The sequence below is a fragment of the Mastomys coucha genome, chromosome X (genome assembly GCF_008632895.1).
Source record: "Mastomys coucha isolate ucsf_1 chromosome X, UCSF_Mcou_1, whole genome shotgun sequence".
NCBI lineage: Eukaryota > Metazoa > Chordata > Mammalia > Rodentia > Muridae > Mastomys > Mastomys coucha.
In genome coordinates, this window is record NC_045030.1 from 134,016,014 (window position 1) to 134,021,387 (window position 5,374).

The following is a 5,374-nucleotide window of genomic DNA, read 5'->3' on the forward strand; positions in this document are numbered from 1 at the left end:
CCCTCTCCCACTTTCTGGCCCTGGCATTCCCCTACACTGGGGCACAGAACCTTCACAGGGCCGAGGTAATCTGGTGTTATCTTGCTGTCTCTGACTGTGGGTCGTCTCTCCTGAAAGTCTCTGTGTCAGTTACTCCTGGGAGACAAGTTCTCTCCGGGAGGAATTTAGGTATGCAAAGCTTTGGTACAGGGTCAGCTCTGGGGTATAGGCAGAGACCAGAAGGATTCTGTCCCCAGCTGATCCTTGGTTCATATGTCCTGATGGCTCTTGTAGGGTCCCTTTTGGGTCAGGAATTTGAAGAAATATGGTGATTTTACCTGCACTCATAGGGAGACTAGCTCTCTCCTGGTGGTATTTGTGTATGTAGCTCTGTTGCACAGGATCAGCTGTGGGTGTAGATGGAAACCAAAAGGCTCCTGTCGCAGGCAGCACCTGGGTTCCTGCGTCCTGAGGGTTCTGGGTGGGTTCCTCTGAGCAGCAGTGGTGGTCTTCCCTGCACTTACGTACAGGCTTGTTTGTACTCTGGGGAGACCAGTTCTTTCCTGGTGGTGTTTGTGTATGTAGTATATGTGGTAGAGGATCAGTTCTGGGTGAAGATCCCAGACTGGGATTTTAACATAGTTGAAGGTAAGAGAAGGCTCTCGTTCTACTGTCAGGCTCTGCTGGCAGGTCTCAAGGTGGCAGCAAGACGGCCTACAAATTTGGGGAGAATGTGTGACATTAGACAGGGAGAAAATGAAAGCCCTACAGATATTTTAGAGAGGGTCATGGAGACATATGTACAATACACCCCCATGGACCCTGAATCACCAGAAGCAAACGCAGCAGTTGCTCTAGCTTTTATTCATCAGGCAGCACTAGATATTAAAAAACAAACAAAAAACCCCAACCAAAACAAAAACAAAAACAACAACAACAAAAAACTTCAAAGGGTTGAGAGGTTAGGAGAAAGGAGTCTGAGGGAGTCAGGCAGAGTTTTAATTAATAGAAGATTGACTACAGAGGAGAAGCAGATGAGAAGACTGAAGCAGCAGATTTGAGACCTGGCAAAGATCCTGTTGGCAACAAAGGCCAAACCAGACAACTGTAAGAGATGTCTAAAACAGATGGCTTCAGAAGAAGGAGGTAAGGGGGGGAGCCTTAAAGATCAAAAGTTCTCCCTCCCCAAGCCAAGGATAACCTTAAAAGTAAAAGAGAAACCAACCAGCTCTTTTGTTGATAATTAATAATGTTCAACATTCTGTCTTGCTAAAATCTGAATGCAGAGTCTCTTCATCAGTTTATAAATGACTTCCCAGTGGCAACAGAAACAAAACAAAAGCACAGGACATCTTAGAGGCCCTAAAAATTTTAGAGTATTAAACCTCTGCTAAGAAGGCCTTACTCTAGCAACTACAGACCTGGGGGATACATACTCAGACTCGGGGCCCTGGCATCAGCCAATGGCCAATGTATCACCAATTGACAGAAGCTGGCCCCCTCCCTGTTTACAAATTAATGCAGCAAGGGCCTCCTGGTTAAAGGTGATGGCAGAATGCCTCATTACCAGCCTTTCTTCTTGAATGCCCCCAGGATAACTTTTCAGCTGCCCTGCTGTCCAACCCTGACCTTGACTGATGGGTCTCTGCATGGCTGCTTGGACATTTTGGCCCATATCTATGCGAACAAAATACCTCCTTGATGGATACAGAAGTAACATGCTTCACTAATGACAACAGACTTGGTCAGGACTGAGAGAGATATGCTGGGTCAGTGGTGGTCTCAGACACTGAGATCATATGGGCAGAGCTACTCTTGACAGGAATGTCAGCCCAGAAAGCTAAACTAGCAGCTCTGACCAAGGCTTTAAAGCTAAGAAAAGACAGAGTTACAGATGGCCGGTGTGCCTTTGCTATCACTCATATCTGTGGGCTATTTTTAGGGAGAGGGGTGTTCTGATGGCAGAAAAAAAAGGTTTAAACTCCATCCCGGAGGGCAACAAGACAGCCCAGTGGGTGGCCCCTAGAAATTGGGCCCCTCATGTCATTGATTACACTAGACCAAGGAGACCCCTTCTACTCTCTGATCAGACAGAAGATGTGATCTGGGCCAAAACCCTGCCCAGGCCTCAGTGTCATAAGAGATGACAGAGGACAGCTGACTACAAACTAATTGTACCAGAGGAAATGGGTATAAGCTTACTGAAAATGATCCATTGTTCCTCACACATGGGGTCCTGGTGAATGCAGGACTTAGTCAGCCAGTCCCACATCAGAATTAGACATGCTAATTTGAAAATAGCTGAAATTGTTAAAAACTATAAGGCCTGCCAATTGATTAATGAAGTTACCAAGGAAAATAACCCTGGTACTCAATACTGGAGCACCGAGCCAAAAGTCTATCAAGAAACAGACTTCACAGAGGTAAAACCAAGAAAATTCAGATACAAATATTGACTGATATTTATAGGTACCTTTTCTGGATGGACTTCGACTTTCCCAATTAAGCATGAGACTGTAGAGACAATAACAAAGAAATTACTAAAAGAAATCTTCCAAGGTATGGTTTTTCTAGCTTTATAGGGTCAGACAGTGTACCTATATTTGTATCTCAGGTAAGTTAGAGATTAAGTGATATTATGGAGATTGATTGCATACAGACCCCAGAGTTCAGGACAGATAGAAAAGATAAACTGTAAAAGAGACTTTAACTAAATTGACCTTAGAGACTGACGGTGACTGGGTGACTCTTCCCCCCTTGATCCTTTATAGAGTACAGAATTCCCCGAACCAGATGGGACTCGCCCCTTTTAATGTGATGTCTGGTTCACCTACTGACAGAAATTATTACATGATCTCGAGGGTGTCCAATGGGTACACAAATGTGTTTGGGGGGTACACAAATGTGTTTGGGGGGTACACAAATGTGTTTGGCTTAAGCTTCATGCTTTCCATAAAACAAGTCCACCTCCTGAGCTCCACCAACTTTAGCCTGGAGATTGGGCCCTAGTGAAGAGACACTGCCACAGGTCACAATAGCTTCACTGAAAGAGTCCCTTGCTGCAGAATTGCATATTGGAACTATCAAACACCTGTTTACAGTTGAAGAAGACCCTGGCCAACAGGAAGAGAATTCAGGTTCAAGAGTCCCTCCTATCTCACACTGATGGCCCCTGCCCATGCCCCTGGGACACCACAAAGACATAGCCCTGTTACTGTTTTCATGAACCTTGAGGAAGTCCCATGATTGGGACTTCTAGTCACAAGAGAAAGGGGGAATGAGAAGCCTAATCTTTTAAAGTTCAGACTCCATTTTAGAGAACCTGACTTAAGTTTGAACTGAGATAAACTAACAGGCTGGTATCTAGTATTAGTTTCCAAGTTGTCTCCCAACAAAACCTGAGCCTAGCTCCAGTCTCTAGGTTAATCCCCAACAAGACCAGCGTCTCTAGGTTATACCCTCAACAAGACCAGTGTCTCCAGGTTATTCCCCCAACAAACCTGCACCCTCAGGTCACAAGCCTACCCCTTGCCTAACAACTACCATATTCAGAGGAGAGCAGAAATTAAGTTTATGATATGACTCCCAGCACCAGCCAATTATGTAAAAGGCCACACATAGTAGCTTTCCAATTAGATGCTTGTACACATATTCCCTGCTTGCTGCTTACTATAAAGCCTTGCCCCGATAGACATTCAGGGCTCCACCACCACCCAAACTGTCCTTTATGATGGCAGTGCATTAGGGATGGGGGTGGGGGCTCAAGCTAGCTTGAATAGAATAAAGACCCTGCTGTGAGTTGCATCAGATCTGCTCCTGTCTGTTTTTTTTTGGGGGGGGAGGGGTATCACTAACATTTTCCTGGCACCACAGGATAAAAATTTTTATGGTTAGGGGTGTGCATTTTTTAAATTAGAGAGGCAGAGAAGCTAACATAGATCCCATCATCTAAAACAAGTACAGTCTTCTATGGCTGCAAGAAGATTAGCAACCCATTCCAATGTATATACAGCAGAACTGTTATACCAAAGTTGTGAAAAATTAACAGGTAACAAAACCTAAATTGGCTAACATACAATAATAAAAAAACCATTAGAAATCATGGTGGAATTTATACAATTAGTCAAACAGTATTCTTGTATGAAATAGACCCATATCTAGCAATTTATATATGTCCTGTATCTCTTTGGTAAAGAACAACATAGAATTAGAGTACAATCAGGTGCATCGGGAACCATGTTCTCAGTGTGTGCCTTATTTTGATGGGGTATCTGACACAGGTGAAGAGCCTGTAGATGTTGATGGGTGAAGTGGGCATGAAGGAAGTGACACATATAGAAGTTTCTGTCCTGGCATCTATGGAATCCTATGGGAACATACAATATATACAGAGAATAAAACATCTAGTCTTTTTTTATTATCCAGTTAGTATGTCTTTTATATTATTAGAGGCTTGAAATGAGAGTAATTATAATCTCCATTTTTAAAATTCAGATGCCTTTTAAGATCTAATCAACTCATTTCATAATAATTTGTTTCTCTGGAGCTTGGGAATGTCACTGGAGTATGAAAAATTCATGGTCAAACACAAATTTTGAAAGGCTTTTGAAGTATAAACAAGGGCATTGTCTGTTCTTAAGCCCTTGGCATCCCCAGAGTTATAAGATAGTAAGAACAATGCTGTATTATATCTTTGAAAACTTTCCCAGGCTAGGCAAAGGCATAAATAGCAATGAGAAATAAGTGCCCATACATACAAGAATAAAGGTTAATTTTTCCAAAGACAGGACCTGTGTAAGGTTTATCTGCCTTAAATCACAAGGACACAGGCTTGTCAGGGGTTAATTCCCAATAGTAGGCAGCTCTGCAGAAATGCAGGAGCAGTTTTGCTGAGTCCTGTGATGATTTGGTGATTTTGTTAAGGAATTAAATTTATCCTTATCTTCATACACAGGACCAGGAAGCATAGAATGAACTTGAACATGTTCATTAGAAAAAAGGCAATTTCTAGAATTGTGAAACAGCTAGAAAACAGTGGAGTGTTTTTTTTTTTTCTTCCCTTTTCTTTTGTCCTGGATCTGAAACTTTTTTGGTAGGGAACTGTATAATCTTAATATTTCTGGTAAAATCTGAAACAATTACCCCAGGAACTATATTTACTTCCTGCACTGAGGTGAAACTCTAGCTGCTGTTAGTTCACAGTGCCTTCGGGATAGGAGGAGGCCTTAAGCTCCTTTAGGAAGCCAGCATAGGAGTCAGAGGTGCATTTTAGCTGAGCTGCTGCTCCAGGAATTCCTCTTGGTTTTTCTTTTCTTTTAATTAGATGTTTTCCTTATTTGCAATATCTCCTTCCCAGGTTCCCCTCCAAAAGAAAAAAGTAAAAATAAAAAAATAA